This window comes from Acanthopagrus latus, chromosome 19 (genome assembly GCF_904848185.1).
Source record: "Acanthopagrus latus isolate v.2019 chromosome 19, fAcaLat1.1, whole genome shotgun sequence".
In the NCBI taxonomy this organism is placed as follows: domain Eukaryota; kingdom Metazoa; phylum Chordata; class Actinopteri; order Spariformes; family Sparidae; genus Acanthopagrus; species Acanthopagrus latus.
Genome location: NC_051057.1, coordinates 8561994 through 8577571, shown reverse-complemented (window position 1 = coordinate 8577571; position 15578 = coordinate 8561994). Strand labels below are relative to the sequence as shown.

At 40.7% G+C, this 15578-nt stretch overlaps 1 protein-coding gene across 10 annotated transcripts in view; it reads right to left on the bottom strand.

Moving 5' to 3' along the window:
* ntng1a (netrin g1a) overlaps positions 1-15578 on the bottom strand; it is a 270500-nt gene that overhangs the window by 59364 nt on the left and 195558 nt on the right. The window lies entirely within an intron of this gene.

Here is a 15578-nt window from a genome sequence, read left to right as displayed (position 1 = left end):
AGTGAGTGTGGCGATGTGGTGAGGAAACGGAGAGAGGAGCAGACCTCTGATGTAAGACAGTCTAATGAAGCCGCGAAGCAGAGATTGAGTAAGTTAGAGGGAGAAAACAGCTCCATTCAGCTAATAAGCTTTGGAAGTTTTCCCCCTGTCCTCCAAGGCAAGGTGACAATGGAACAGGGCTCTGTCAGGGCCTCTGTCTGTCGGAGGGTCCCATTAATATCCTGTCTGGACCATCCCCTACAGGCTTCCCCCAGCACTGGACAGCGGTGGCTGGGAGGAGACGAGAGCAGGAAGTATGCAGACTGGCAGTGGAAAATTCCGCTTGGGCTTTAGTGTACCGTTACATGGTGGGAGGTTAGGTGTGCCATTAACTGCAGCATCTGGTGCACTGTGTATCCACAGACAGATGTGTAATAAGTCATACACGACAGTTATGCCTGCTTATGGGGTGTGGACAGTCTCTAAAAAGCACACTTGGCATGCAGGGTGGCTGATCGTGTTGCTGTGGTTTGTTGGGAAAGTGCGTTCATTGAAGGACAACAAAACTGTTACTCAGTGAGAGTGGAGCACAGGGGTGAATTGAATTTTCTTGCGCCTGTTTATTATCAATTACACTGCAATCCTGCAATATCACATTAATTGAACAACAGTTGAAGTACAGTTACACAAATCCATTTTTGGGATTAGCGCTTCTCTCTTTGAAATCCTGCCCTTATATGCCTGAAATCCTATTAAATGTTGTTTGAGACATTTATATTTTAATTAAATCTCAGACTCCAAATCAAGTTTTCAGTCAAACCATATCCTATTTTTACACTGAGCAATTATCTCCTAACTTTCAGACTTTTCAACAGCAACTTTTGCTTCATTCTTACTTACAGACAGTGGTGGGGGAAGTACTTTTATTTAAAGGTCCAATGTGTAGAAAGGAGGATCATTTCAGTAACGCGATATTGAAATATATGACATGTTATGTTTATTTATTATTTAATAGCTTCCACTAAAAAAAGGTTACAAAAGATGTGCAACTGGTGCAGCTTTACTGCACCACCATGTTTCTTGAGTATGGATAAACCAAATACAGAGAGGGCATTTTTTTTTGTGTTTTCAGTGGCCACTGCAAGGGAGGGTGAGACGAGGGGTATTCAGTTGGTTGCAATCCGCCACCTGAATCCTTCACACAGTACCTTTTGGTGGAGCTCATTTAAACTACTTCATACACTGTCAGGGAGATTAATCTTTTAAAATCTAACGTATTTAATATAATGTTCATAGGTTTCGAATAAAATCTTATTCTGCATCTTATACTTTATAGTACTTTACTTAAATACTAAGTTACTTTTTACCAGCGGCTTTAAAATGCAAACTCCCCAAACCTCTGTGGTAGCCATGATCCTTGGCTGGAGTAAGAAAACAGTACTTTTGGTGTCTTTGAGGAGCAATTGATTCATCTCAGGTCAAGCTTTTCTGTTCCTTTACATCTAAATCCGATCCAGTGATCACGTATTACTGTAAACACCTGTGCGCGCGCGCGCGCACACACACACACACACACACACACACACACACACACACACACACACACACATACACTTACTCACAAACTGCTTTCCTCACCAGCACATCTCTGTAATCAGACAAAGATGTATCCATATCGATCCCTGCAGCTGAGCAGCTGAAAATCTGCTGTGTGTAGCACCTGCATGAAACCTTGCTCAGTCGTCCAGCGCTCCCCCTGAACACACGGGTTAAAAACCTTTCATTACTGTCTCCTCTGCTTCTCACCTAATGACAAAATACTGCCTTTATGAAGATCAATAACCTCACCGGCCATCGCGGAGAAGAAAAAGGAGATAAAATGCTGAGTATACGGCCTCATGAAAATCAATGGCAGTTTTCTGTGTTTTACTGTAGGGCACCACGGAGGGCTCTGTTAGCCGATTAATGGCTTGGCACACATTAAAATAATTGACAGCGCCCGGCACTGCAGCATTTCTGTAATTACAAAAGATGTTTCTATTAATCCCAGTGTGATGATAAGTGGCCAGGATGGGGGACAGCCATCACGGATTACAAAGCCAGCGCTGAGGTTAGTAGAGCAGATAAGTCATGCTAAATTGGCGCTAATAGAGATGCCGTCGACCCACCCAAAACACAGGGGCTTAATCCGATTATTAGCATTGTGATGCAGCGAGATAGTGTGAGGGAGCAGGCGTGCGCGTGTGCAGGTGGGTGTTCGTGTGCAGCAACATGTGCGCGGTTCAGGGTGGATTTCACAAATCATCAGGAAGCTGCTCTAAATTCATCTGGCATCGCGCCCATTGTTGTCAAACTGTTCAGGCTAATTTTACCAACCGACTAGAGGAATAAAAGCCAACAAAGCAGCAACGTGGAGGATAATGAATTAGACTAATTCCATTTAGCTGCACTCCAAAGACCAGCGTTATTTGTAGTGTTTAGGTCACAGAGAAGTGTTTTCCCTTGCTTTGCAAACCAAGGAAATTTAGACATGTTACAGATTAGGGAACAGTTTACATGATGCACTCAGAGGTAAGACAACACGTCACGTCACTTGCCTTAAGCATTTTTACCTCCCAAAGACTTGAAAATCAAGCCACTAATTTTGGCTTATTTCAAGAGGTTCACTGTTCCTCTGTGACTGCTACAGTTTAATGAACACTGATAAATGATCTTAACAGTTGTCTCCTGAGTTTTATCCACCATCTATCCACCTTTCTCTACTTTGATGCAGATCCTCATATTTTTTTGGATTCTTTACTCAAAGTAAATATGTGAATAACTGTTGTATATGCTCATTTTATTTATTTTGTGTCCCCTCATTCACATGCAATTTTACATACTGGCTAAATCCAAAAGGTAAGAAGTGTTTTATGTTTCAACCTTTGCCCCAAAATAACAATCCTAAGAACAAACCTACAGTACATATAAAATGTTGCTCTGGCCAAGGAAGGGCAGAGAATATGTACGTACTTTTTTCTCATCAGTTTATTATACATGTACCAAAGATAAAGAGGTGTAAGTTTGGATTCAGGAAAAGTAGACACACTGTGGATCAGGTAAGCCACTAAGGGTCCGACCGTGTCTGGTTTTGAAAATAAGATACAGCCGTGGTGTCTGACAGCCTTGGCCTGGTAGCACGGCAACTGCTGATGGAGGATGGGACTTCAGGGAATATAAATTTACTAACTGCCCACAAGCCATCTAGATAGATGGGCTCACACCAATCAAACAGATCCGCTTGTGTGACAGGTGTCTTGCACTTGTAACCCAGATAGCAAATGTAATCCACCTTCCATCCTTTCTTCGTTCTACCCTTCCTTTGTCTCTTTCTCTTCTTGCATGAATACATTTAATTGCGAAGGTGATCAGTGCGCGAACTTCAGAGTGATAAATCAATCTCAACATGTGTTTTAGACAGGAAAAGCTTATGTTTACAAAAAAAAAAATCCATCTGTTAAAAGACATTGTGAAGGGCCTGAGTAATTTGTTTAAATAACAAGCTCTCATCATTTTATAGCTTCTGTATGTATCAACTGTTTTTCATCACTCAGGATCTGTGGTGCATTTTGGATAAAAGAGTGCTGATATCAAGAGTCAGACTGTCAAACAACCTAAGATCTCAACTAGCTGATCGTCTGAGCACCTTTTGAATCGGTAAGTGTAAAACAAGATGCAAAGAAACTGAAAAATCAACTTCCAAATGATGAGCTAATTAAAAGTCCAATACAACTGCAGTGATTCTAAAACAGCTTCCATAGTGTGTACAGTGTAGTAGTACAATGTAATGACGACATTAACATGCCAGTTCCTCTTGTGTGTATATATATATATATATATATATATATATATATATATATATATATATATATATATATATATATATATATTTGAAATAATACATATTTCCTGCCTTGCAGATTTAACCATAGACCTATATTTTGCAAACTTTATGATACTGACATTAATATTGGCATTTACAATAGTCAGCTGTCAATCATTTCAGCTTCAAGCACTTGTTATTGTGTATCTTTTAAACTTTTTGGCTTTTGACAGCAGGCTGATATAGTTTCTCCTCATATAAGATTTTTATTGCAAGAAATTAATTTGCATAACGTGTGGTCTATAAGGGATATGTTTTATTCATAGGTCGGCCAGTGTTCATCCAACCAACACACACACACACACACACACACACACACACACACACACACACACACACACACACACACACACACACACACACACACAGTCCTTTCTTCCCTGTCATTATCCCACATGAGAGAGACAAAGACAGATGGGGAGTGATTGCAGGAGTTTATCACTAAACACATATCAATACTAGATCCTGGGAACTCCTAATGACACAAACAAATTGCTTCCTTGCCACACACTGCAGCCGGTGCAGGTTTGGTAAGAAAACTTTCCCATTTTGTGAGAAGTAAATCCAAATCATTTCCACGTTACACTCCCCACTCATTGTTTTCCTCTCTCTAGTGGCTGTCTTTAAACAATCTGTTCTATAAGGGATATAATCTTTGTCGCCACAGGGGTTAAAAAGACATAATGTTTAGAGATCGCACGCTGCACTTAGATGTCTATAAATCATTACAGCATGAAACAAAGGAGACTCTCTCGCAAAGGGATAATTCTTTGTGACACTAACACAGTGCTAGCATGAAAAGTCTTCTCATGAAATCCATCCATCCACCCATCCATCCATCCATCCATCTATCCACCCATCCACACATCCATCTCCTGTTCTTCGCAAGGTCATGGAGGACTGGACTGTATCCCACCATGATGAGATGCACATTCCATCATGGACAGGTCGCTTGTAAACCTGTTGGGCTGCTCAAACTGTAATCATAAATGTAACCTATTGGTCAGTAAAAGGTTCAGCCTCAGTTTGACAGAAACTCGCACACCGAGAGGATATTCCTCTTCCATTTCCTTCAGTTCCGACTCTGCGCCACATGTGTGAACATTGCATCAACAGCGCAGAATTTCTCTCAGCTTCCCCCCAGAAATGCATAATCTCTTTTCTCACATCTATCCATTTCTCTTCCATGTTTTTTACCTCTTTCCTCAGCCAGGTGTGTGTCTGTGTGTGAGTGTGTGTGTGTGCGCGTGCGTAAGACGGAGGTTGCGGTTAAAGCTATCCCTGCTGCATTAATGAGACCTTGTGTTCCACGATAGATTTCTTCATCCCGGACCCAGGGGCTTGATTGAAGCAGTGCTCTCTCAATTTCAGCCCCCCCCCACCTCGCTTCTCTCTTTCTCTCTCTCTCCCCAGTCATGCCAACACCTTTACTGGATTCCCTCTCTCTCTCTCTCTCTCTCAGTCTCTCTCTCTCCCCCTCTCTCCCATGGTGATAGGTGATGCAGACAGAAAGAGGGGCTTAACCTGGACGTGGAATGAATATTGGATGCCAGTGTGACAGATTACAGTGGTAATAGACACCCAGGCCAAATCCTCACAAGGATTACAATCATATTTTCAAATGGCTCAGGGTCGGCCGGAGGTCGGTCGGCCTGGACCATGGTCAACAAGGGGACGGGGGGGCCTGCAATTGCACACATACACACCAGCACACACCAGGTTCTGCTTAGCCAACTGTGTGTTGGATCAAACATGGTTTTTGCATTCATTGTGATATTTTTTTTACCAAATGTTTTGACTTCTGCTTATTTTTACAATAAGTTTTGTGTCAAAATAGTCAAATAACAGCATTGTGCATTAATAATTATATACAAGCTAAGGGAACGAGTTGAAGATTGCACCCAGGTTAGGACATTCAAGCCTTTGAACACACACTTACAGACTCATCCTCTTAACATTGTGGTGCAACATTAATACATGGTCCTCATCGTCTACATTAATATACCAGTTCTGCATTAATTGATTAATCATTTGACAGACAAGTGACCATCATTTTGATAATTAATGGTTATAGACCTGTTTTTCTCTCTCTTGTTTGTATTTTGTTCATGAAATTTATTTTAGTCTTAGATGAATTAGAAAAAAAAAAACTATTCAGGAAGTTATTTGTCATTTTTTAAGCACATAATATCAAACATCTCCTGGTTTCAGCCTATTCAATGTAAAGGTTTGCTGCTTTTCTTTGTCATCTATAGTAGTCAATGAAGGGTCTTGGTTTTGGACTGTTTGACGGACAAAAGAAGTAATTTTGACTTCGGGCAGCGAAAAATGTTATTCTTAACAATCCTTTGACATTTTATAGATATTGACAGATTGATCAAGAGTTCAAATGCTTGCTGGTTTCAGCCATGGAGTTTAGCCTACAAAGTCTCACTATGGCATTTGTTGCACACTCACACAAACGGACAGATATACACAGAGAACTGGTGCTCAGTCAAACCTCAGCAGCTGGAAGTGGACCATAGACGACAGCTCGCAGGGTCCAACAGATGAAATATGCTGTTTTGTGGCACCAGTGGGGGAAATCCAATAGTGATCTAAGGCAACGAGCTGCGCAGTGCGACCACCTTGAGCACCACAGAGTCGGCTGTCCAGTCGACTGAGGGGAGGTTACGAGGCGAGACGATGTGTAAATGTCCCAGTGTTGCGTTCGCTGTGATCAGTGGTGGCGGTTTAGAAGATTCATGAGCCTTAAAACAATAGTGCAGAAAGCCTTCAGCACGCAGCCTGTGCACATTCAGAGGATATAAAAACAATTTTATATTCCATTATCTTTTATATTGCAGTGCAAGCCCCACCGGGTGCCACTGCGATATGGTTTGGAGGACAGGACGATATCCCCTGCTTAAGAGATGGTATGTGAGAGCAAGGCAAGTACACCCATTAAGGGCTACAGCCAGTGGTTGATTGATGGCTGAAGGGATGCAGCACAGGCAGTTAAACTTGACAGGTTAATGGTACAGCGCAGTTACCTTAAAGTTAAGTTAAACTTATTCATGCGGCACAACGTAAACAAGTCGCTTCATCCTTGCAAGCCTACATTGGACAACAGTAAGATGTGATATATGGAAAAACCTCATGGTGTAAATGTAAAAGGAGTGAAAAGGAGAATGACAATCAGCAGCATCAACATACAGTACATCTCTGAGCCATACACAGTGTTGAGGGGACGAGGAGGTACATCAACCTCATAGTTAGCATTCTTACATTCTTACCTACTTTTTATCCATACATTTTATTCTCTAACTGATTCAAATGATTATCCATTTCCTATCTGCTGTTTTGGTCCAATCTTTTTCAATACTTTGTGAGCTACCTAAAATTTCACCCACTGGATGATCTCTCTGCTAAAGCTGTGTCAGATAATTGTTTTCCAGTTTCTCAATCACAACATACAGGCATAGTGTTCAGTTCTTACAGCTTACTTAATATGTCAGTACAACTTTTTTTTCAAATTAGTCAAACACTTCTACTGCTTTCACTTTTAACTCCCTTGCATATGCAAAAATATACTCCTGGGTTGCACGGCTGATTGGGAGCCAATGATTTGTCTTAATATAGAAGATCCATAGCTACCAATAATGAATTATCTGTGACAAATATTTCAAGAATACCCAGAGGTAGTGGCAGTGCATTGAAATGGAGAGAGAAAAAGTATGTAGATTACCAGTTCACATCAAAGCTGAATCCTTTATTTAAATCTACGGAAGAAAAACTGTGCATTATTAATGTGTGAGTAACTTAACGAGGAAAGTTAAAATGTACAAAGTCGCTGTTAAGTGCTGTCTGGAGCTGGTCATGCATTATGCCTGTTACATAAATGTGTGACTCATACAGTGAAAACCACCTAGCTTCCAGGTATACAGTCGATTTGTAGATTCAAATAAAAAGAGCATATTGTAGACGACTGCAGTGTTGCCGTCACCAAATCAGGAATGAATCACTGTTTTTTTTCAAGTGTCATTCATCTTTTATTAAGATGACATTTCCACACTGAGCCAATACACCAGGGCATAATCGATCTGCTGGCTGCTGCAGTGCTACATCTCTCAATCAAACTGTCCTGTCAGATAACATGAAGACTCTGGATTTTTTTTTCACTACACAATAAGCCTTGAAAACAAGGCTCGCCTGTGGCCATGATCACCCGTTATCTTTTAGCGGCGAAATCCCTCAGGAGTTGACATCTTGAAGCAGAGGCTACATCATACTCGCGCTACCGTTCCATCCCCCAACCCCATGCCTCTCCCTCTCACCATCTCTCCATCCACGGGGTATTTTTAATGATATAATAACGCTACATATCCTGTATGTAAGCCTTCCAGAGGGACATGGATCACTGTCACCTTGACCAAGCTAAGAGGCTAACCCAAGCGAAGGGAGCTGCCCCGGCTTCTTCCCCATGGATACACACCCTGACCTGCCTGCAACAGCGGGGCTACCATACAAATTAGTGCTTGAGCATTTGGCAAAAGAAGGGAAAGAAGTGAAACACAAAGGAATATTTGTAATAAGGAAAGGCACTGACATTAATGATTGCAGGAACAGCAAGCATAGGACTAACCATGCTGTACCCTGACTAAGAAATTCACTACAGAGCCCCATCTTCTGTATGTTTTAGTTCATTTTCTTTACACCTATTTTTCTGCGATAGCATTTTGATAAAATGTGGCAATTTTGTGAGTTTTGCATAAAATTTGGTTTTCCGTTTCACTTTAAGTTACATGAGGATGCACTACAAGTCATGCCCCTTCTGACAGACTACCATGGGACCTTTTTTAGAAAAAAATTAAAATTATATGGCAAAAGGCAAGAGACTAATTCTTCATAGTTTGTCATAAAATTAATCAAAAAGTAACAGCATATAAATAGAAACACTACAGTCCCAAGAGTGGCATAAGTGATCTTGTCTCGTTTAACATTCACCAAAACCTCCTCGAGCCGGCCCCGCAGATTAGGTAGCACAATAAACTGATGGCTAGACTTTTGACAGCTGTCAATAGGCCAGACTTTTGACAGACTCACTGAGCCGTTTCACAAAAAACTGTGACTTTCTTGACTTGAAAAATTATAATTTAGGTTGACAATCATGTTCGTTATTCATCGCACAGTTCAAAAATGAATTTTTCTATTGCCATTGACTCCTGTACAATTCTTTCCCAAATCAGGTCCCTTGTGGCACACTTAAAGACTTAGACTCTATCTCTCTCTCACTTTCACCAACAAATCCAAACTAAATCTGAGGATCAAAGATCTGGCTGAAGTCAGTGAAAGTGTTACGACTATCTGACTGTCATAGCACTTGGGTTGGTTTGGTACACACACACACACACACACACACACACACACACACACACACACACACACACACACACACACACACACACACTCATTTCATTCTCTAGGTAAGCTGCAACATGTTTGGTAGTTATCAAAATTTCATTTAGTGTCACTGTTGTGCTGCAGACTTATTACTATTACTCAGACTCATTACTGTGGTCTCTGTTTTTTATTTCACAGTCACAAGTTGCAAGCACCCGCACAAGTATATATGAGCAGATTTTGCCAGACACTGGGGAGTACAGAGAAGGTCTGTATGGGTGGGTTTAGCGACTGTAATAAAAATCAGGCCCGGTGCCTGTGTTCACTCAGGATTTGATTCATCTGAAAATGCCTGCACCAACATTCAGGCCAGTAAAAGTCCTATAGTACTGTTTTGTTGAACATGCTACCGCTTTTGGGTTCTGATTTGGCAGCTTTTAGAACCGTAATACACTCTTTATTCACAAACCAATCAAAAATGAGCAATGATGAAAATCAATGCTATCAGGAGAAATGTACCTCTCCTGCTGCCACTGGAGAATTAGCAGAGCAGTTCAGTGTCCATTGCACAGTTTTTGCTCTAAAAAGCTCTAACAGTCCTATCAGTGCTCTTACATTTATCTCTGAGCGATGCCTTTTCAATCAAGCGCCCCTCATTAGTGGCTCCATAGACCACTGTCAGTACATGGAGAATCTATTTCTGTTAATGAGTGTCTCTCTGTGACACGGTCAGCAGCGGCCAGAGTTGGGGGGGGGGGGGTTGAATTTAGCACCTTCTAATTATATCAAAGGGGTTTGCAGGATGAGGCTGGGGGGGCTGAGGGTTGTGGATATGTCAAAAAAAAATCCAATAAGTCATCTGCTTCCGGATTCACAAGATTTCTATTTTCTTTTCTCCGGTCTTTAGGGGCTCTTATTTGATTTATTTTTTAAAGTCGGAGCTTTTAAGAGATGATTAAAATCAATATCGTGGTAAGGCTCTGCCTTCGCAGTGTGGATATTTAACTGTGCAGAGTGTAGTTGGGATTCAGCTCCAGGCCTCTCTGTCAGATCACTGAAGGTCTATTTAGTCATTCTACAGGGAGACTTTCTTCTTCTCCCCACCTCTTTATTCTTCTCTCTCTGTCTCCTTCCCTCCCCTCTATTTTTTTCTTACCACTGAATCTGAGAATATGATTGGCAGATGACTCCAGGGAAACACAGCTCGGGCCTTTTCCTCTCTCCGAGGATCACGACACTCAAACACACTGACAGGCAATGAGGGCTCACACACACACACACACACACACACACACACGCAGACACACACATTCATTTTAAAGGCAAGTCACACAGATCCCTTAAGAAAAAAAAAAACACAAATACACACACACACACACACACACACACACACACACACACACACACACACACACACACACACACACACGGCTCTATTCCTGTTATCCTTGACAGCTTAGTGCATTCATAGAAATGAATGAAACTCCCAACTTGGCCTGGGATTGACTTTTTGGACATCTTTTACTCTGATTTTAGCTTCAGAAGAGCTTCATAACCTCATGTTATCAGCAGATATAACCACAGAAAAAAATTGCGTTCCCTTGCCATCAACATTTCATACATTCGCCAAGGGATTAAAAAAAAAAGTCACAAAATGACAAATCCGTTCTTTAGTTTAAAGCTACTGAAAGCATTTGTGAACATCAGTCAATACAAAAGCAGCCCTCAGAAATCCTGTGAATAAAACATTCAGAAAAATATAATTCTCTGCCATCATCCATCATTAAAAGCAAATTAATGGAACTCTTTAATACAGAGGAGCGAGAGGATATACTTGATTCATGCATTCTTTGAATCCCCTCCTCTGCTTCCTCACGTCAGGCTAAAAAAGGCAGCAGTCCAGGAAAGAAAAAAAAACCTGAAGGAAGACTAACAGCGCACAGCCAGTGACAATGAAACACAAGTGGATCCACTTGATTCCGCGACAATAACTTCAAGCATCCGCCGCCATCGTAATCACAATCCTCAAAAGGGAGTCAAGGGTGCTCCGCCAGCTGATTGTCTCTGAGCTCTTGATGAGCCGCCATTAGAAAAGATGAGAGAAAAGTGAGGGGTGGGGGTCGGGCGGGAGTGAGAAAAAAAAAAAAAATCCAGAGAAGGAAATCAAAAACTTTAACAGGGCCAGAGGGAAATACTAGACTAATCAACTCCACTCCACTGAAATTATAGATGAATTAAGCACTCTGTTAGTGATTAATTAAACCAAGAGATTCATACTAATGAGACCACACAGAGCAGTGTGTGTGTGTGTGTGTGTGTGTGTGTGTGTGGTGGGGCGTTCCTGTAAAATTTCTTGCGTTCATATCTGGCACCAAACATAATAGAAGCAGCAGCAGCAACAGCAGTAGCACACAGGTTTCCGGCTGCAAGCTACTTTAAAGAGGGATTAGATGCAGTGGCTGATTTTGTGATCGCTGCACACAGGCTGTGCTCATTAGGGAGTCAACAGATGCTGAAAATAGCTTAAATAAAGGGATATCTGGTCTCGGACTTTAAGGAAGAGAGCCTCTTTGTTTACACTCGTGGGACAGTAAAAACGTTTCAGAGAAGATTTCATATTAATAGTCATAATTTGCCTGGAAAAAACTGCAGCAAAGAACTTTCTCTAGAAGTTACCGTACTTGTTAAGCAAACAGCAGAAGGCATTTATGTGTTGCACACTCAGTCAAAGTGCCATGCTATGGGGTCATGAAGTACCAAGAACACATGTGCGACATAACTCGATTCCCTCCTTCACTGCACAAACAATCTAGTGGACACTCGTTAACCTCGTTAAATGTGAGAGTATCTACACACTGTGTTTTTTGGGAAGGGTCATTGAGTTTCTCCAAATTCACCCTTCAATATGACTTTGGAATTGTTTAGATTAGATTCTATTCTATTTTCTATTTAAACATTTGTTTAACATTTTATCAGCATTAACTGCTATGCTATTGTTACCGTATTGGGTCTGGATTCATAAAGACATTTACATTTTAACATACTTCTTTTAAAAAAAATAGGGGTACTTTACAAGAGCTGTTTGACTTTATCCTGGTGGCTTTTTGCAGGTTACGGTTAGGCAGGTTCAAGTAATACTTAACAAAAATAAAGATTCCAGAGCTCAACAACAAATACTACCCTTCTAGGAATCAACAATAAACTACAAAAGAGAGAGTTTTGGTTTGTTACAAAGTTCAGTTTCTCAAATCTGTCATGAGTGAATCCTCTTCCAAAAAAGTTGGTATAGGATCTCTGGTGATATTATCAACTCTATTTAGTTTAGTTCTTCAGCTCACTGATCTCTGAAAAGGAAAATAGCCTGTCTGGAAGTGCAGCTAGAAATTTCCTTCAGATGAGCAGGCAGGGGCAGATACAAGTAAAATACTGGGGGAATTGAAATTGAAAGATCATTTCGATCAGTTTTTTAATTCAGAATTCAAATTGAGAGACCACTATTTCAAGCCCACTGGCCATTTGTCAACTAAACATCCTTAGAAGTTGTGCTGCTTTAGCTGCTGGGAGTTTACTGTTCAGACACCTCCGGTGTCTTGACAGATGTTATGTTAAAATCAGACTGGCATCTTCCAGTGTGGTCTTTTTTAACAGATGATACCAGCTCTGGAGAAATGACATGATGAACATCAGTTGGGTTTATACTGTATCACAGGTATAAGAAGTAAACCCAACAGATACATTAAGAATCCTCAGATCGATGGATATTCTTCTTTTAAAGATGGCTGCCCTGGGAATTCACTATCATCAGCTTTTAATATGCATACAGTCCCTGCAAAATTGTCTTCGAAGAGTGTATGGTATGATCTAGAGCAAAGAAAAAAGTAATATCCCCTGGATCTACCGTTCCTTGCTCATAGATGTGTAAGAAGTAGGTTTTTGTAGACTGGGTTTGTAAAATGAAAGAGAACAGTGCTGACTGCAGGTTCCCATGCCCTATTTTGGTGCTCGACTATTTATGAACTCCAACAGAGGTATGTGCAATCACAACTATATTTGTGCAACCGCAGTGAGATTTCACCTCATGTTTTAGGTTCTAAGGAAGGGTTGTTCTTGAAATTGTAAGTTGATACAATTATACATACTGTAAAGAGGAGGATTTTCGTCTGAGGGTGCCACATTTCGCCTCACACTACAGTATCTTAGGTAGGGTCATGCATGCAATTATATTCAACACACAGAATCTGATTGATCAATTTATCCTTGGGCTTGAGAATGTGCGTACGTGTTGAGCCACTCTTGACGATGTCTGTGGTGTAAATTAACACTGGTGAGAAATAAGCATAAATTCTGACTCAAATCCTTTTGTGGTTATTTACGAAGGAGTCCATTTACAGAGTAATAGTGTCAGCTGAAAGGACAGAGATCATGCCCCCCCATGTGTCATTAGCTCATACAGGTCAGCACACAGAGCAAAGAAATGGTCTGAGCAAAATATATACTTAGATGTTAAAGTGACATCACAGGTAAAACAACTCCTAAATTGCAAACATAGCAATGTTACCATCAACAATTAAACATAAAAGTTAATGCCAGTGATAAAGAAGTCTTTATCCATTTGTCTTTGGGAAACAATGGAATAATTTATTGTGAATTTGTACCATTACTGCCCATTTTCCTACTGTTTCTTTGGTACACTAATGCATTACTGAGCAGTTTTAACTCCGCATAAGAAATTCACATTATCTATAAGTGGCATTCAACTGTGATCAATCTGCACTGTTTAAGAACAGTTACATATTGGTATCTTTTTGTCCATTGCGTAAAGTGTAGAGAGAACTCCCACACACTCTGCTTTTACATGCAAAAAACTTGAGTGGACATACGCTTCAGTCCTCACACCTCCGTCAGGTAAACCAGATGGACGAAGAACATTCCAGACAGATACAGCCAATTTCTCCACAGGTGAGGCCAATTAAAATCTGTATGTCCAAGCTGTATCCGCAGGATGTATGCATTTAGCCAACTCAACGGCACAGCTCGCCATAAAACATGAATATACAATCTACAATAAACAGCACTTACATTTAACATACACAGAAGACTTAATTTAACACTGACCTGTCTATATGACCCACATTAAGAAACAAGACCATCTGTGAGAAAATTACCAGGTGCTTCGATATATTTCTATTTCTAGTTATTTGTAATGTCTCGGCCTGGAAAATGAAGCTGATCTTCAGTCTGGTTGTTCGGCACAAAAAAAGTTGACTTTTTTTCGACTATTGTCAGCTTTAGTTCAGAGGAGCCATCAGAATCTGCAGAGATTTCTTCGTAGTAGCTTTAATTTACACACAAACACTGATCAGTAAAACGATATCAAAATCAGTTTATCAAAATTGGTCTCGAACATAATGACAATAGTAATACGATGACTAATAATCGATTTTAGGGTAACAATATCAGAATATCACTGCTTATGTTGCCCTATGAGTTTACCTGTAAATGGGCAGTAGCTTGCCATATACCATGCAACAGTAGAAATAGGAAATTGGAGACATTTATTGAGAGTGCGACAACTGAAATAAATAAACACTGGGATGACAAAAACAATGTGCAAAGACCTTCTGAATCGAATAATGATTTCTGCAGGGACAGTGTGCAGAAGCTTTCTGTTCTCCTTTATATGGAGCTTTCCTTCTGTCTCCAAGAAACCAAAGGTGTGCATGAGCCTCGACAGTCAAGCTTTTTACCATCATGTCAGGTTTATCAGTCCTTACTGTATTTTTATGTATCTATATTTGGACAATCCACCTGTCAAGAGTCAAATAATAATGCATTGAAAATAAGAACCCTGGTCTTTCTCAGTTGTTTTAAACCACGTACCACTAAGGGGATTATTTTGCTGGTCTTCATTCAGGGCGGCATATAAAAACACCAAGGTTTTTAATTTCTCGGCTGCTCGGTCCAGGATCACTGTTCTAGTGCTCAATGTGCTCTTTCTGTTTATTCTCACCCTTGACTTCCTGTTCAGCTACTCTTTTTTTTGCCTGTGACTGACAATGATAACAACAGTAAAAACTAAGGTGCCGCACCTGTGTTTCCAGGCCCAACAATATCTCAAACCCCTACCTGATAAGCAGAAAAAAAGATCTCTCCCTTACTGCTCTCCCTGTCTCCCCTCTACCACCTCTTCCTCTTTGCTTCTCCTCTCTGAAAGTTGATTTCATCTGACGTGACAGAGTTGTGGAAGCCATGGGCGGAGGTGTTACAAATGCTCTGTCACCACGCTAAACATGGC